The sequence below is a fragment of the Canis lupus genome, chromosome 5 (genome assembly GCF_003254725.2).
Source record: "Canis lupus dingo isolate Sandy chromosome 5, ASM325472v2, whole genome shotgun sequence".
NCBI lineage: Eukaryota > Metazoa > Chordata > Mammalia > Carnivora > Canidae > Canis > Canis lupus.
This window is the reverse complement of record NC_064247.1, coordinates 25,294,224-25,313,319: the sequence shown is the minus strand read 5'-3', so window position 1 is coordinate 25,313,319 and position 19,096 is coordinate 25,294,224. Positions and strand designations below refer to the sequence as shown.

The following is a 19,096-nucleotide window of genomic DNA, read 5'->3' as shown; positions in this document are numbered from 1 at the left end:
TTGGTTTGTTTATGAGGCTGGTGAGGGCACCTGAGGACTCACTTCAGATTGATCAGACATTGGAGAGAACTCCTTAGGAAAGCAGATTCTCATGGTTAATTAATTTATGACAGAGAAGCAAAGAATACACAATGGGGAATGGATGTTTAAATGGTATTTGGATAACTGGAAAGTCGCATGCAACAGAATGAAACTGGACCACTTTCTTACATCATATACAAAAATTAACTCTACATGGACTAGAGGTGAATAGAAGACCTGAAACCATAAAATTTTTAGAAGAAACATAGGCAGAGAGCTCCTTGGCATTGGTATTAGCAATGAATTTTTGGATCGAACTCTAAAGGCAAAGGCAAAAGGGGTACTTGGATGACTCAATGGGTTAAGCATCTGCCTTCAGCTCAGGTCATGGTCTCAGGGTCCTGGGATTGAGCCCCACGTCTGGCTCCCTGCTCAGTGAGGAACCTGCTTCGCCCTCTGCCCCTTCCACTACTCTTGTGCACACTTGTGCGTACTCTCTCTCAAATAAATAAAATCATCTTTAAAAATAAAAGCAAAGGCAACAAAACTAAAAACAAACAAGTGGGATTACATCAACCTGGAAACCTGCATAACAAAGCAAACTATCAACAAAATGAAAAGGCAACCTACTAAATGGGAAAAGATATTTCTACATTATATATCTGACAAGGAATTAATATCCAAAATATGTACAGGACTCAAACAACTTGATAGCAAAACCAAAACCAAAACAATCCAATTAAAAAATGGGCAGAGGATCTAAATAAACATTTTTCCAAAGAAGACATACAGATGGTCAACAGACACATGACAAGATGCCCAACATCAGTAATTATTAGGGAAGTACAAATCAGAACCATGGTGAGTTGTCACCTCATACTTGTCAGAATGGCTATTATCAAAAAAGACAAGAAACAAGTGTCAGAGAGGATTTGGAGGAGAACTTTTGCACACTCTTGGTGGAAATGTAGATTGGTATGGCCACTACGGAAAAGAGTATGGAGTCCCTAAAAAAACTAAAAATAAAATTACCAAATGATCTAGCTAATCCACTTCTAGGTATTTATCCTAAGAAAATGAAAACACTAATCTGAAAAGATACATACATCCCTATGTTCGCTGCATTATTTATAATTGCCAACATATGAAAGCAACCAGTGTCCATCAAAGAAAGTACGAGTGGATAAAGAATATGTTACATAGTTATAAATCTAGTTGAACAGTACTCAGCCATAAAAAAGAATGAAATCTTGCAACAACATGGATGAACCTTGAAGATATTATGCTAAGTGAAATAAGTAACAGAGAAAGAGAAATACTATATGATTTCACTTATATGTAGAATCTAAAAAAAAAAAGAAAAAATAAATCTCATAGACACAGAGAAGAGATTAGCAATTATCAGAAGGGGAGGTGGGTGGGGTAGATAAAATGGGTCAAGGGGGTCAATTGCATGGTGATGGATAGTAACTAGACCTACTGTAATAATCATTTTGTAGCATACACAAAAAAACAAATTATTAGGTTGTACTCCTGAAATGAATGTATTATATATCAATTTTACTTAGATAAAAAAGGAAAAAATGCTCCAAAATATTTTTTAAAAAGCAAGCAGATTCTCCACCTTAATTAAGATGGTGACTATTCCCCCCTTTAAATATAACACTGAAGTGTGTGCCTTACCTTTATCTACATCACTATTTATAAACTTCTCTCTCATACATTTCTCATTTAATTTAATACTCATCCTTTCCAAAGAGTTTTTTAAAAATCACCTGTGTCAAATTCAAATAAAAACTACAGGGGATCCCCGGGTGGCTCAGTGGTTTGGCAACTGCCTTCGGCCCAGGGTGTGATCCTGGAGACCCGGGATTGAGTCCCACATTGGGCTTCCTGCATGGAGCCTGCTTCTCCCTTCGCCTGTGTCTCTGCCTCTCTCTCTCTCTCTCTCTCTCTCTCTCTCTCTCTCTCTCTCGCTCTCTGTCTGTCTCTCATGAATAAATAAAATCTTTTAGAAAAAAAAGAAAGAAAAGAAAGAAAGAAAGAAAGAAAGAAAGAAAGAAAGAAAGAAAGAAAGAGAGAGAGAGAGAGAGAGAAAGAAAGAAAGAAAGAAAGAAAGAAGGAAGGAAGGAAGGAAGGAAGGAAGGAAGGAAGGAAGGAAGGAAGGAAGGAAGAAAGAAAGAGAAGAAAGAAAGAAAGAAAGAAAGAAAGAAGAAAGAAAGAAAGAAAGAAAGAAAGAAGGAAGGAAGGAAGGAAGGAAGGAAGGAAGGAAGGAAGGAAGGAAAGAAGAAAGAACTACAATCAGTCCTCAGTCCCCAAATTCTTTGCATTTCAGAGCTTCAAACTCTTTCCTAATTTCTTTTCATCCATCTAAGTTTCCAGCAAGAAAATCTGCAACATCTGCATAAATGATCCCTGGAGCTGAGCTCTTGCCTGATATCAGAAACCTGAGGAAATCTCTCCCTCTAGTCCATCTTTACATAAATCTGGTGCCTCCCAGGAACTGTACATGTAACATTAAAGCAAGTTCCCTAATGAAATGTAGTAGCTGGTGAATTCTTAATTAGGGCAAGTTTTTCTGGATCCCTAACCTAGAAAATTACATACACACATACACACACACTCCTCACCTGCAGTTTAACCCTATGGACACACCTCCCTGAATGAGATGTCTATACCTCACACTTTCTCACATTCTTCCTTTGAAAAGAGAGCAAACACACTTTCTAAGTGAAGGTTTGTGAACAATAAGAGTGGAAATATGTTTTTGCATAATTGTGTAAGTGAAACTGCTTCATGTTTTTGCATAATTGTGTAAGTGAAACTAAATATCAAGGATCATATCAAATTGAGAAGAACCATCTGCTTTGTTCATATATGAAAGGATAGATGGGAGACACTGAAGACCATTATCCTATGGTTCTATCCCACCATAAAACCAATCCGAAAGGATAAAAAGTACTTGTTGTTCAAATCAAGAAAAGGCAACAGGCCTTGGTGCTGGAAGGAAAATAATAATGCAACACCAAGTAGAATGTGCACTCATGATGGCTGCTTCTTTTTGATGCTATTATATCCAAGAATGTAAGAAAAAGGGAAAGTAATCAGTGTCTTCTGGTGCCTCTGACAGACAACCTCTCTTTCTTAAGTGGCTCTAAATGGCTTTGCATTCTCCATGATGCACTGCAGAAATCTATCCTCCTCTAAGAAAAGACCCTTGTAAGTCAATGCTCCTATAATTCCCAGCCTTTTTGTCTTCAGCATCGTTAGCTCTCCACACACTTTACCTAAGATGGAATTCTTTTTCAGATACTAAGTATAGACTATATTTCAAAATCATTGTGCCATTTTCTTTTTTTTAAAGATTTTTAATTTATTTATTCATGAGCGGTACAGAGAGAGAAGCAGAGACACAGGCAGAGGGAGAGGCAGGCTCCATTCAGGAAGCCCGAGGTGGGACTCCATCCTGGGACTCAATCCTGGGACTCCAGGATCATGCCCTGGGCTGAAGGCAGGCGCTAAACCACCGAGCCACCCAGGCATCCCCCATTGTGCCATTTTCGATATGTTCTTGTAGACCGCAGAATTGTCCTTATAAATCTAATAAGAGCAATACTTTGTCAATAAGTGATTCAGTTTCGGTCCACCATAGCCTTTACTCATTTTCCTACGTATCTCTTTCCCCTTTTACCCAAATCTTTTATTTCCAAGCCATCCCCCCCTAAATCTACATAAGTCAAGGCAAACTGACATTTGTTGAGAACCTACAATGGACCAGGATCTGTTCATTCGCTTCATTTAATCTTTTCAATGCCACAAAAGGATGTAGTATCCCAATTTTATAGACACGAAGATTCTTGCACCGAGATTTTAAATATCTTCTCCAGGGTCATGGAGCTGATAAATATGAGTCATAATTCTAGTCCTGAGTCCTAAGCCTTTGCATTTTCCACTGAAACACCTTTTCCTGCCTGCCTCTTGTAATTGTCCTCAAATGTCCTAAAAACACAGAGAAAAACAAATCTGATTAATTAAAATCACAATGTGAGTGGTTTATTGCATTACAAATAAATACTGCATACACAATTAACATGTTGGAATTATTCCCTGGCACAAAATGTCATGGAAAACCACTGAACTGTGCAGGAGCTGTATTTCTAGTAGTTGCTCTGCTAATAACTAGCCACGTGACCAAAGGCAAGTTGCTTAACTTCTCTGGGACCAGAACCCTCACCTCTAAATTAAAATCTTCAGGGTATGATCAATCTCAAAAATTTTATAGTTATTCTATTTGTATAGTTACTCATTTTTATTCCAGATATACCCTGTGCCTAGAAAAATTGCCCCCTGTACATCCTAAGGTCAGCTTCACTTCCTCCCTATCATATCCTTTCTAAGAAAACAGTTCCTCTGCAAATCCCTTCTTTAACTGCCCAAGACCTTCTGTTTACACAAAGCTGCCATGAACATGGTCCACAGAATTAAATGGATAAAAAAAAATTTTCAACTCAATTGTATTTGGTTAGATGTTCACCATCTCCCTGTCTTTTCATAACCTAATTCCTCTGTCTGCTTTATTATATTATAGAAAGGAATCATATCTTCCTGTCTGCAACTTATTAAGTTTGACAGCTAACAAAAATAAGTATGAATTATCAGTAATAGTATCTTGATATAACCTTGTTAATGTTAACAGACATTTACTTAATATGCCCAATTTGTTATGAATATACATTTTGTTATTTAATCATTATCTTAAAACACTGAATCTATTCTTTTAAAATCCAATTTTATATATAAATACTAGAATTCTTAAAAGTATTAGCATTAAGTATGAAATGTTATGCCCTTGTCAGTAGATATTAAATAAACATTAGCAAAACATTGCTAGCAATGATTAAATGGCAATGCACTTAGATCCATTAAAATAATTAATAGGAAAAAATTATTAAAGAAATTAAGAAATCACAATTTATACCAATGCTATAATCATTTCTGGAAAACGTTTCAAGGTCAATATTGAAATGAGTGACCTCAGCAGTGAACAGATCACTTCAAGCATTAAAAACAGTGTTCAAATAATTCCAAAACATTTCCCCACCAAAAGATGTGAAACTTTTTAAATAAAATATATGTTTACTCATTTCTGACAGTTCTCCTTAGGGTGAGCAAAATGAGCAATAACTTCTCTTTCTGGTGGATCAAAATAGATGAGCATCTGTACCACCATAGTGAACTAGAAAATGTTCCATTTCTCTAATTCAAAATAAGATCTCATCAGGGTCATAGAAGCAGAGAACTCCTTGCTTCAGAACCAGCACTCTGTAACTGGGTAGACAGTAATTCCAAAGCACACGTCCTCTGTACCAGAATCCCACAGGTGACTCTGTGTCTCCATCCAATTATACAGACATAAACTGGACTTATCCTTGCTCAATCCAAAAGCCTTGGCATTTTCATCTAGGAGAAGAAAAATCATAAATTTTCTTGGTTTTCAGGTTTCCTAAGCAATTTTAACAGCACCCTAGACCAAAAAAAGTAGCTAACAATTCAATGTATAAGGTAGTTGCATCCAAACAATGTAATAAGCATTCATATCCAAACAACTGGGTAGCATTTAAAAATATGTGTAAAGTGGGAAAAAATTATTTCATTCCCAAATAATTATAATTATTTAAACTAAGTAATTAATGAAATTGATCCCTCCACAGCTTCTCAAATCTTGGGATGAGACTGAGCAATGTCACTCTTGTTTCTTGTTCCACACTGATTTTCCTGTGCCTTTTGCTTTTTATCGCAGCAACTTCTAAAAACCCAGCTTCACAAATGTACGAAGTGAGTGAAATAATGTAGCACAATCCAATATTAAAACCATAAACTACTTCAAGCTAATATTCTGGTCAGTTTTCAACAGATGTTAAGTATTGGTGTGTATCCCTCAAATGTTTAGTACATCCTTCTATACCTCTGTGTGTTCACTACAGCAGCCCAGGAATTTGTTGTTGTCCAGACTGGGAACTAGGATTCTGGTTGCCTAGCGCTTGAAAAGTTCTCAAAAAAGCCCACCTTTTATCTTGATTACAGACTCTACCTGAGTAAATAGACATGAATAGCTTACAAATGTAAAGTGAAAATTGTGCATTTTAAGGTCATCTTCTGCTATAATAAATTTGTGTATAGAATATTAAGTATGATTTATGTGTAGTACATTATTCTATGATTTAAAAATGTATGACATTTCAACTAATTATCAACTAAAGCTCTGAATACCTAGTAAGAAAGAAAATAATATGGAAGGACACATAAAATATTTATTTTTAATATTCCTTATACATATAATTTTTTACCAAAGGCTGTATATGCTAATAGTTAAGCAAAACATATTATCTCATGAAATACTTTTTTATGTTGTTTTCTTTTAAAAAACTGACCCTGAGGGGTCCCTGGGTGGCTCAGTGGTTTAGTGCCTGCCTTTGGCCCAGGGCATGATCCTGGAGTCTTGGGATCAAATCCCACATCAGTCTCCCTGCATGGAGCCTGCTTCTCCCTCTGCCTGTGTCTCTGCCGCTCTCTCTATTGTGTCTATCATGGATAAATAAATAAAATAATAAATAAATAAATAAATAAATAAATAAATAAATAACCGACTGACTCTGAAATCTTGGTTACTATTCTTTGTTTGAAAAGAACAAGAAAGACAAAGGTAGGACTCATTATTCCCTATAACGTCTACTGTCAAGCAGAGAAAAGAAGGAACTTTATAGCATTTGTCAATAAAGAAACAAAGGCATTCAGAGATTGAGGGACCTGTCCATGGTCCAACAGCACATACTTAATCACAGTACAGCTCTTAGCACTGCAAAATCTCATTTCATAGTTCTGTTGTAGAAGACTATTTCTGAGAAAGACTCCCTTGGGGAGGGAAAAAAAGTCTAGCTCATTATTCGTAAAGAATATGATTTGAGTTGTTTTCTCAGGTGGTAAAAATAGGCTTGCATTAATCCAGTTGCACATGCACATTATGGCTGTTAATTCACCCATATCTATGCATACTCAACATATTTGAGTAATTAAAAGTACATCATTAAACCAAACACAGTGGACATTATGAAGACAAAACATGGTTCCCACCTTTGGAGAATTTATACTCTACAAAGCATAAGGAAAAGTTAAATAATACCAAACTTATATGGCCATACAAAATAGTACCAGATTAGAGGTCCTATGGAAAATAAGTTACAATATTTTAGAGGGAAAAAAAAAAGATGGACTCCATTTACATATGAAGGGGAAAAGATCTAAATGGGTTTTTGAAGAATGGGTAATACCTGAAAAGATGGAAATGAATTGGACATGGAGGAGAGTGTATGTTGTGTTCAAAAATACTGTGTATACTATCCAAATGGGGGAGGAGAATAAATACTAAGGAGTCATGGGACATGGAATAAGAAAACAAACGCCAGAGTGGAAAAGGCCTTACTTTGGACTTTCTCTGAAAGAAGAAAAATAATTGCTTTAGCTTCTTTGACCTGGAAAGTGACATTAAGACAGTATTATACAGCTACCCATTCATCTCCAAGGACCATTATTTCCAAGAATATGATTCAGCAAAACAGACTGCCTCAGTTGTCCAAGAAATTAGCTGCATGTGATTAAAATGACAGTATGTCATCTCTTCATGGTATCCCCTTTCCACATACACACACACACACACATATGCACATGTACACAGACAACCGTTTTCTATTTTACTCAAATTTGGGGCACACTTGCTATATTATCTATGATATTATCCAAGAATATAATCTGAGTCAATAAAGGACATCAGCTTCCAATTTCAACTTCCTATAGTTTAAAATGACCAATTTTCAAAGCACATCAGTCATTAATGAAGCAACAGGAGAAACAGCTACCCTCTACAGAAATCATGTTTTTAAAAATGGAACTCCTGGAGATGCTTGGGTGGCTCAGTTGGTTCAGCATCTGCTTTCAGCTCAGGTCCTAATCCTAGGGTCCTAGGATCAAGCCCCGTGTCCCAAGTTCTGCAGGGAGTCAGCTTCTGCCTCTCCTTCTGCCATTTCCCCTGCTCATGCTCTCTCTCACTCTCTATGTCAGATAAATAAATAAAATCTTTCCTCAAAAATAGAACCTCTAAAAGACCCAATAAGTGTCACCCCTCTGATGTGGTCAGTGGTGTGTCTTATACTTCACAGACAGACAGAAAAATCCTCCTTTTGGTGTCCTAAGACAGTCATACATTTGACTCAGTGAAAAGGATTCTAAACCAACCTGGACAAGAAAAATCATCCCACCTTGACTCAGACCAAATACATTGTGCTCTTACATTCAATCTCATACATTGCCTTTTTCTATCAGAGAAAGATTGTGAGCTTACTACCTCTAGTTTCATCAGCTGAAAGAGAATGCTCATCCACACAAACTGAAAAGATTGGCTCCCAGGAATTTCTTGTCAGTTAGTGGGCCAGTGCAAATTATATTTGGAACACATTTTCAGTCAGGTCCCGGGGGTCCTAGAGGCCGGGAGGAGGAGAGAGAGATAGAAAGATGGCTGTGTGAATATTGAGAATTGTCAAGATAACTATAAGATAATTGGAGGGGAACAGATATCATGGGATCAGCATGAATATAAGTGTAGAACAAATACTGGCCAATAGGAGTGAAGACACAGTGTCTGAAATGACCAGACTGAAAGGAAAACTGCTGCATGCTAGTTAAGTTTGTCAATTGAGCTCAACATGTAGAAGAGTATCTTAGCAACATGGATGAATACATTAATGAACATTTTCACAAATGGGATTTCTACTCAGAGACAGCACAACTGAGTGTTGATTACTTGCGCAAATAAGCGAAAAACGGTTGTAAAATCAAGATTCATCGCCTGGAGTGCCTGGATGGCTCAGTCGGTTAGGCATCTGCCTTGCACTCAGGTCATGATCCTGGAGTCCCAGGATCAAGCCATGCATTGAGCTCCTTGCTCAGTGCAGAGTCTGCTTCTCCCTCTCCCTTTCCCTCTGCTCCTCCCCTGCTCATGTTCTCTCCCTCATCTACATAAATAAAATCTTTAAAAAAAGAGTCATCCCCAAAATGTCCCATAAATAATGGCTAAGCAGTAGCCACCATTTGCAACTTTGTTCAGAAGTGCCTCAAAAAGTACTTCAAGTAATTTGATTCGAGTACAAATGCGAATGTCCTGTCCAAATATCACAATTAATTGCTTCTAAACTATTCTTTTCACAGGATAATTAAAATATTTTCAAAACCAAAATAGCATTAAAGCTACCAGAGAAAAATGCTCACCTTGCTCTCCATCCATAGCTCTCATTGCTCCTTCATTTGTCTTAGTTTACACAGTGCTTGTATTTCCAGAAGGTTATATAAGGAACCATAATAAAATTAATTGTCTCCAGGCTGATGAGGTCATAGATGTTCAGTGTCCTTGATTTCTAGTTCTCTTAGCAGAATTTCTTCCTCAGTTGTCCCTGCTCTATTTGGTGTCCTATTTCAAAAATGAACACCTTTGCTTTTTGCTGTTTGCTTTCTGTTGGTAGCTTTCTATTAGCAAAACAAAACAAAACAAACAAATAAACAAAATCCAATACTTTTTTTTTTATTATTATACAATTGACATAATTTCTGTGCACTCTGGCCAGATTTAAAGGGAAGTCAATAATCATCACTAAAGAATAGTGTCAATTTATAAAATAGATCATAATATCCTTCATACACTTGAGAAATAAGTAAACAAAACTGGCAAAGTTAGACTGTCACTCAAATTCTCGGGAATACAGCAAGCAGTGACAAGTTGACATTTTACTGTGGTAAGTTTCAATGTTCTAAAGCAAAGTTATACATTTTTTCACAAAGAAAAACAATCTTTTTTTTTCTAAGTTATTTTTACCCAGTTCCTAAGCTACAAAAGAGACATATTTTTGTTATGTAAACTGATCATTTGGAATAAGCTATTGATACTTTCATGCTTGAATGGGTACATATACAAACAAATATTTCACTTCTACCACTAGTTATGAGGAATTTAAATTGTGTGAATAAGATTCTTTACATTTACTCTTCATTATACCTTCAACTTGTATAAACAGGAAAAAATAGAAAATGTTTTCTTAAGAGTAATAAAAGTGTTTTTCTTTCTATTTAACATTAATTTCTTTATTTTTATTTTTTGTATAAAACAATTCCTTATAAAAACAGTAATCCATATCAAGGATGGAATTAAGTTTTCTTTTCTCAGCATGGTAATTGACTCTACTATGATTATTATTTAAAGACTTAGAGATAATGGCTTCATGCAGAAAAATGAAGACTGTTCTTGATTTTATTGAGGAAAAAATAATAAAACCAACATACATTTGTTAACTCATTCCTTCCTCCACAAGCATTTATTAATATTTTCTGTCAGGTGCTCTATTAGGCATTGTAAAGAAAAAAGAGTATAAAATATAGTCTTTTTCCTTAAGGACCCAGCAATCAAGTTTAAAAAAAAACACATTGGAAGAAACAGATACACAAAATGACAAACATTTTTTAATGGTAGGTTTAATAATGGTAGAGATACACATAGGATACAAAGACATACCTAATACAAACTTAGAAGGAATTCAAATGCCTTTGGATGTGAGGATGCCTAAGCTGAATTTCACAGAATAAAGAGGACTTTGAAAGCAGAGGTGTTAAGGGCAGAGTATCCTAGGCAGTGGACTAGCCAGAGTAAAGGCACAAACCTGAGAAACAGCAGGTGTGCATAAAGAAATACAAGATGCTCAGAGTTGCTGGAGTGTGGAGTAAAAAGAGCTCAGCAGGATATGGTAATGAGAGATGGAGTGGTCCCAGATCACAGAGAGCCTTGTATATCTCATTGAGGAGTCACTTTTGCATATTAAAAAGATCTTGTGACACCATGGAGAAGATCCTGGAAGATGTTAAGCTGTTATCAAAAAAAACAGTTCAGAGGCTATTGGAGTAACTCAGAAAATATATGAAGAATTTAATTAGAGCAGTGGAAGAAGCTGGACCCCGTGGTTAAATCCCAACTCTCTCACTAGGTAACCTTACACTAGGTCCTCATCTCCCCACGCTTCAATTCCTTTATCTGTAAAGGTGGCATAATAATGCCTACAAGAATTACTAACTACGGGTACATGGGTGCCTCAGTCCATTAAGTGTCAGATTCCTGGTTTCAAGTCATGATCTCAGGGTCATGAGATCAAGTCCTGCATTGTGCTCCATGCCAGTGGCAAGTCTGCTTGAAATTCTCTCCTTCTCCCTCTGTCCCTCCCCCGACCTCAAGTTCTCGCTCTCTAAAATAAAATAAATAAATCTTTTTTTAAAAAAAGAACTACACACTATCACTTCATTTTGCAAATGAGGAAACTGATCACTGAATATAAGGATGAATTAGAGTGGGAAGATTAGACAAGTATAGAGAAGTTAAGTTAGCAGGACACGGTGGCTGATTTACTAGAGGAACTGAGAGAGGGCTGAGATTTAAGAATGACCCCATGTTTCAGTTTTGGTACTGTCAACTGATATAGAGAACACAGGAAGAGGAGATGGTCTGGTGAAGATGATAAGGTCTCTTTCTTATAATTGAATTGGAAATAGATTCAGATGAAAATGTCTGCCAAGCAGTGAGATATACAGATCCTGAATGCAAGTGAGGGAGCCGGATAAGGCATGCAGATATGGAAATCATTAGCAGTTGGGTTTCAATCAACACCATAAGAATAAAGGATATAGAAAAGAGAGTAGTAGGCTAATTAATACCCCCTCTGAACACAGCAGAATAGTCTACTAATAATTTTTTTGTATGTACAAATGTATATCCCCCAACTACTCTGACAAGTGATACTCAACTAACAAAGTTCCTGGGTATCCAATCAAATACTACAGAATGGCAAAGGAGTTTGAACAGATGCAGGATAAGAATCTGTAGAAGAAAGAGAAAAAAACAAAAAAATGAGAACAAATCCCTACAGTACAGAAAAATGCATATACCATAACACATACAGTGCTAAACAAAAGAGTAGCAGAGAAAAGAATAAGCATTTTGATACAAAAGATGATTGGTATAATGAATTATTTATAATAAAAATGTATGACATTATCCTCCTGAAGGCAGTAGCGGTAAAGAGAGTTTGCCTAAATAGCAATAAAATGGTGTTTCTACTGAAAACAGACTAAAGACAAAAGGACTGCATATAAACACAGTCTACTAGTTAGTGAATTTGTTTCTCACAGGAGTATCAGTTAACATTCTGAAACTATTTTATATGCCTAATAGAATTGAAAAAATAAGTGAAAAAATGCTAGATAAATAGGATCTAGGTTTCTCACCATCAGAGCAAGAAATTATAAATGGCAGTGGAGGTGGTCTAGGATAAACTCTGTGGTACTTGATTAGAGTTAGAGACATCAGTATGGACTCATGTTCTGGATAGTTGGATGCATGGATAAAAAGATGGATAGATTATGGATAGGTGTTTATATATATACTTTTAGTATATATACACATATTTCCTAGCTCTGTCTTCAGAGAGATCCTAAAGGTAGTGACACTCAGTAAGCACACCCCCTGCTCAGATCTTAGTGTTCTAGGACAATTTTCCAACAATGGAACTAGGGATCCTTGAAGAAATAGCTGATTCTAGGGCTGCTGCAGAGAAAAGAGAAACCAAGATGATTCTAGAGCACCTTCCAATGCCAAAGAATAACAAAGCACTGACAAGGGAAGTAAATAAACAAATAAATAAGGGATATGTATTTCAAAAGAACATTGGAGCCAACATAAAATAGCTCCCAATGGTCAACACTAGATGAATTTGAAGGAAAATGTTTTTATTAGAATTTAACCCAAAGTATAAAATAAACTTCAATGGTCTATACTGATACAAATTATTGAATAAATAAATGTAAAGAAAATTTTCTTTACTGAAAAGTTTCCAAATAATACAAGTAGATATTCTCTGGCTCCATAAGATGAAACTTAATGCCCTTCCTTCCCACCCTCTGCCATAGGTACACATGTGTTGAGTGTGGACTGAGTTTAATGACTCACTTCCAAAGAATAGAGAATGAAGGGGAAAAACTGGAACTTCCGATGTAGAAATATGACACATACCACCTTGTCTAAGTGACCAAGGTCAACAACACCAGTCATGTTGGTATCATCTACCTCTGTACCTCTGTGGTATTTGTTTCCCCCAAACTATAATCCCTGTCTAATCATCCGGAAAACATCAGACAATCCAAATTGAGGGACATTCTACAAAATATTTGATCAGGACTCTTCAAAACTATCAAGATCCTGAAAAACAAGAAAAGACTAAGAAATTGTCACAGATCTGGGGAATCTAAGGATACGTGACAACTAAATGTAATGTGACATCCTGGATTGGATCCTGGAACAAAAAAAAAAAAAAAAAAGACATTTAGTGGAAAAACTGGTGAGATCCAAATACAGTCTGAAGTTTCTTTTCTTCCTTTCTTTTTTTTAGTTTTATTTTTAGGTAATCTCTACATCCAACATGGGGCTAGAACTTCTACCCTAAGGTCAAGAGTCCCATGCTCTAAGTAAAGTCTGAAGTTTAGTAGCAGTAAAGTATCAATGTTAATTTCTTAGTTTTAACAAATGTACCATGATTATGTAAGTTGTTAACATTATGGAAATCTGCGTGAAGAGTATATGGGACCTTTGTATCATCTTCATGACTTTTCTATAAATATAAAATTATCCCAAAATAAATGTTCATTTTTTATTTTATTTTAAGTAGGCTCCATGCCCAATGTGGAGCCTAACTCAGGGCCTAAAATTATGACTTTAAGATTAAGCCCTGAACTAAGATCAAGAGCCAATTGCTCAACTGATTGAGCCACCCAAGCACCCCAAATGTATATATTTTTAAATAAAGTTCATTGGCAAGTTTTAAAATTCAGAATTTAACATTTGAGATCATGAAATGTAAGTACAGTGATAAGTGACTTGTTTAATGCAAATATCTAAATGTATTAGCTCCATCAAACCTACAATCAATAAATGTCTGCCAAAATGTTTTGATGACCTATGGCAGCAATAAATTCTGCATTATACTTTGAGTAGACATTATGTTTATCCTACTATGAGAGATCTAGAGAAAGCTCTTGTCTAGCTATGATTAACAGACGATTCCAAATCAAAATATCCCATCTGTAAGTGAGTCTGTGTAAATGGCAAAGTGTGAAGAGAATATTTAATATTAGGATATACTCTTCAGGATGAAATGTCCCCTATAACAGGGTTTAATTACTCTAACAGAGTATAACCAGTATTTTAAGGTACCATTTGAGTAAGACAAAGAAGAGGATCTGGGCTGTCATAATTCGAACATTCCACCTTCATGTAGACACTTTATAAAGTTTAAACTACCAATTGGGCTACACAGAGTTAAACGCATACATATCTGAGGTCTTTCACTGCTCCTACCTGCACTTTTTTTTTTTTTAATGACTCTTAACCTCCCTTACTTAGCTGCTCAAAATGAAAGACTCAGATCATCTATCCCCTCTCACCAATAATCTCATCCTGATGCTACTTTGTTTTTTTCTCGCCCAGAGTCCTCTTTTCACTCTTGATCTCCCAGGTCTCCCCACCATGCCCTCCAGGGCTACAGTAGTATTGCCAACAATTGACTTAGGTGTACATCTTCACAGTGAAATGCTACTTCATACCCCCTAGTGTGGCTAAAATTACAACTGGCTATACTAAACGTTGGTGAGGATGTGGAGCAACTGGAAACTTCTTATATTATTATTGGGAGTGTAAAATGGTATAAACTCCTTGGAAGACTATTTGGCAATTTCTTGTAGAGTTAAAAAATGTACCTATTCTAGAACCCAGCAATTCCATTTTCAGATATATATCCCAAAGAAATGAAAGTATATGTCCGCAAAAGATGTGTACAAGAATGTTCCCAGCATTCTTATTTGTGATAGTCAAATACCATGAGCGACTAAAGTATCCATCAATAGTAGAGTGGACAAGCAATCTGTGGTATATTTATACAACAGAATATTATAATAAAAAAATCACATTATTGATTCACCCAACAACATGTATAAACTTCAAAATGCTATGTTGAATAATACAAGTCACATATTAAAAAAGCACATTCCACTTATATGAAGTTCAAGAAGAGGCCAAACTAATCCATAGGGATAGAAATTAGGATGGTTGCTATAAGCAGGGTGTATCAGGGGGAACTGCCTTGAAATAGAAGTGACATGAGGGGACTCGCTAGGGTGATGAAAATGTCTTATATCGGGACACCTAGGTGGCTCAGTGGTTGAGTGTCTGCCTTTGGCTCAGGTCATGATCCCAGGGTCCTGGGATCAAGTCCTGCATCAGGCTCACCAGAAGAAGCCTGCTTTTCCCTCTGCCTGTGTCTCTGCCTCTCTCGGTTTCTCATGAATAAATAAATAAAATCTTTAAAAAAATGAAAAGAAAATGTCTTATATCTGGACTTGGATGTTGGCCCCACAGATAAATATATTCTCCAGAAGTCATCAAACTGAAAATTTGTGTGTTTACAAAAACTTGATTATAAAAGAACTCATGTTTGTCTTATTAACTTAATGTATACCTAACACCTATAATTAGGTAACATATACTTAATAACTAACACATATTTAATATATAGTACAATTAACATATATTTAATAACATACATACTTAATACATAGTATAATACCTAGCTAGAGTCAGTGTTCAATGAATAGTTGATTAATGATTATCAATATACTTTAATTGTCATCAACATTTGGCACCTGAGAGATCCCAAATCCTCCCAGTACATGCTCTTCCAACCCAGAGAATCCCTTCAGTTCTGAGCATGGCTGGCTTAGCCTTCTCATTCACAGTAGTGGGAGGAGATATAGGAAATGAAAAAAAAAATCCTTAGCATATTAGTCATCTGGTAAAAATGGGAGACAGATGGAAAAGGAGACAGAAAAAGAAGGAGGAGGAGGAGGGATAGGAAGGGAGAGGGAGGAAAGAGGAGAAGGAATTGGGAAAGAAAGCTAGGACGAGGTATATTATCTTAAGGAAGGCTATAAAAAAAAAAAACCTCTTTAGAAGTACCACTTTATGTTATACATGAAGATGCGTAATCAAGTAAAATAACTCAGGCTATCTACATAGTAAATGCAAAAAACTTGAATTCACTATTTGGCAAGAAAAAATTATATACGTCCACTAAAATTAAGATCATTGGGAAAGAAGAAAGACTTATTCCAGAATTGTTTTAAAATATTTCAACTGCTAGTTAAAATTTGTAAGCTCTACATTGTTGCAAACTCATTCCCCCTTCCCAATAGCAGCACTAACAGCAAAAATAAAATTAGGTAACTGCTTGCTCTCATAGATCCCAAAATTAGCTGGCTTACTTATAATTTAGCCCCATCTTGTGGTAGTCTAGCAAACTGTGGCTAAAGGCTCTCCCTGTCCTATTGTGTTTTTGAAACTGTAGGCATAAGTCATACCTAGTTATGTTTAGGCTAAAAGAAGCTGGGCTAAAAGACAGACATGGCCAAGGAGCCATCTAGGCGATAAGGGCACTCATGGGTGCCTGTGAACCACTGTGGATTCCTTGAACCAACCACTTCTCACAGTGTAACTGTTTTCACAGAGGACCCATCTCAAAACACGTCTTCATGTAGCTTTTTGGCTTCTGACTCAGCAAACCAAAAGTCAGAAAGCTCTAAAGGCATCCCTGGGAAGTAGATAAGAAAATCTAAACCATTCAAAAAGAACAGAAACATGTTGTTCTATCATCTCTTCAACCATTATAACTTTGGAGTGACAGTTCACAAAGCTATTAAGGAAAGACATGGTGGCAAAGATTCCTGCTGATCGGTGACATTCAGCTAAAGGATGAAACTGAAATTAATTTCTTTACTACCCTTTTTTGCATTCAAGATTATGTGGAGAAATGCATCTTTTACTGTCTTTTGGCAATGAAAGCACTGTAGTTTTTGGAAGTGCCATTTAAAAATGTCATCAGCCTGACCTTTCAATGCTAAATGAAACTTGTTCTGTGCAATCCAAAATAGAGATTTCTTCCTATCTCATTTGGATACCTAACTGCACTATGGTTCTGAATATCATGATTACTCATATATGATTATTGGAATGAGATTTACTCATACATGACCATATAATTGAATGTGATTGAATTAGGTACTTCAGTGACTTACAAAGAATATTTATATTTGGATCTGTGTTAAGGTGGCCTACAAATTCAAGCATGAAGATGACATGAATTATGAACATACTTCAAGTGATATTGCCCAGTACTTGATTTACTGTACCACTAATATGATATAATACCACATAGTCCAAAAACCCATTTTATATATTACCATTTCATTTAACTTTAAAGAGTAAATGTAAATGACACAACCTGGGATAAGCGAGACATTTTCATTTAATAAAATAGATTCTTAAAATATACCCAGTTACTCTGTAGGTTGGGTAATATTTTCATATTAATTAAATGACATATTTAACCATACATTTTTCACAGATGTTTTATCTCTAATTGATCATAGTTCACATATAAATGTACTAAGCATCCATACTTTCACATGTGCCCACCAAATAAACTTTGCTGAAAAAATAATAATTTTGGAATAAAAAGTTTCTTCTTTACCAGCTTGATGCATTTAATTTTCCTTTGTAGGATTTCTTAAAACAAGACAAACCAACAAGCTTCTAACACTTCCTTTCCACCAGATGATATAATTCTCATACACTTATCACTATTGGACAATCACTTCCATAGATTAATGTATCAATTAACTAAAGGTTGTTCTGGAAAGTTGTTGAAGAGTATGATAACTATAGTCAACAATACTGTATCATACACTCGAAATTTGCTACAAGAATTGGTCTTAAGTGTTCCCACCATAGAGATAAAAAAAAAAAAACCATCCTTAACCATGTGAGGTGATGGACGTGTCAAATAGTTTGATTGTGGTAATCATTTTACAATGTATATGCATATCAGAACATTACCTTAAACATACAAAATTTTTATTTGTTGATTATAACCTCAATAAAGTGGGAGAAAAAAAGAAGTGGGTCACAGAAGACCACATATCGTACGAATACATTTAGATCAAGTCCAAACAGGCAAATTTATAGACCTAGAAAATAGATTAGTATTGCTTAGGACTGGGATGGGGGAGGGGAGTGGGACTGACTGCTTATGGGCAGGGGATCTTTTAGTGAACTATACAGTATGCGACATATTTCAATAAATCAATAAAAATTAAGGCTTTCTGTTTTTTAAAAAATAAATGAGAATTTTGATTTATACATTTTAGACATTTTTTGAAATGTGTGTGTGTGTGTGTGTATTCCCACTGACTTCCATTTTGCAGGAATTCTTCGATATTTCATTCCCCCTAAATTTATAGTAAAATCCCTTTTCTTTCCTCTGTCTCCTTGATTCTATCCTCTTCTCTCTTCATTCATCCTCTGATTCTCTCTTACTCTTCCTGCATCTCTCTTCTCTGTTTTTAATTCCTTTCTTTTAGTAGTACATAGTAAACAACAACAAAAAAGTATAATTCTTTTATCTCTCTCTTTCCCTCTCTCTTTTTCTCTTTACAGTCCTTTGCTTTTTCTTACTTAATTGCCCTCACTATAAAACTGACTTAATTAGTATATATGTGTATGTTAATTAATTACATATTAAAAATAATTTTAATGATAGCTCAGTGCAGAAGAAATGTATTAAAACTTAGAGCTTCTGACTATACAGTATTTTTAGATACTTTAAAATTATATATGTACAGTCCATTTTCATTATTCATGTTAATTATGGCCTATAAATTTGCTAGGAAAAATGCTAAACCACTGCTCCCTAGAGACATCCACATAACTGTGTGTGCCTCTAGTAATGACATTTTCATCAGTTGAACAACATATAACCTTGTTTTTTTTGTTTTTGTTTTGTTTAAAAATATATTATTTAATATATATCTCTGATTCATTAACATTGAA

The 19,096-nt window shown here is 35.5% G+C and overlaps 1 long non-coding RNA gene across 2 annotated transcripts in view; it reads right to left on the bottom strand.

Annotated features, from left to right (window-relative positions):
• Nucleotides 1-3,418: 3,418 nt before the first annotated feature.
• LOC118354684 (uncharacterized) overlaps nucleotides 3,419-19,096 on the bottom strand; it is a 32,192-nt gene continuing 16,514 nt past the window's right edge. The window contains exons 2-4 of one of the 2 annotated variants that reach the window (XR_004815604.2): nucleotides 9,340-9,590; nucleotides 8,420-8,552; nucleotides 3,419-4,020 (exon numbers count right to left, since the gene is read on the bottom strand). This is a non-coding gene — a long non-coding RNA (uncharacterized LOC118354684). Of the gene's footprint in view, nucleotides 4,021-4,102; nucleotides 5,482-8,419; nucleotides 8,553-9,339; nucleotides 9,591-19,096 lie in introns of those variants that run through there. The other variant, XR_004815603.2, reaches the window with a different exon arrangement.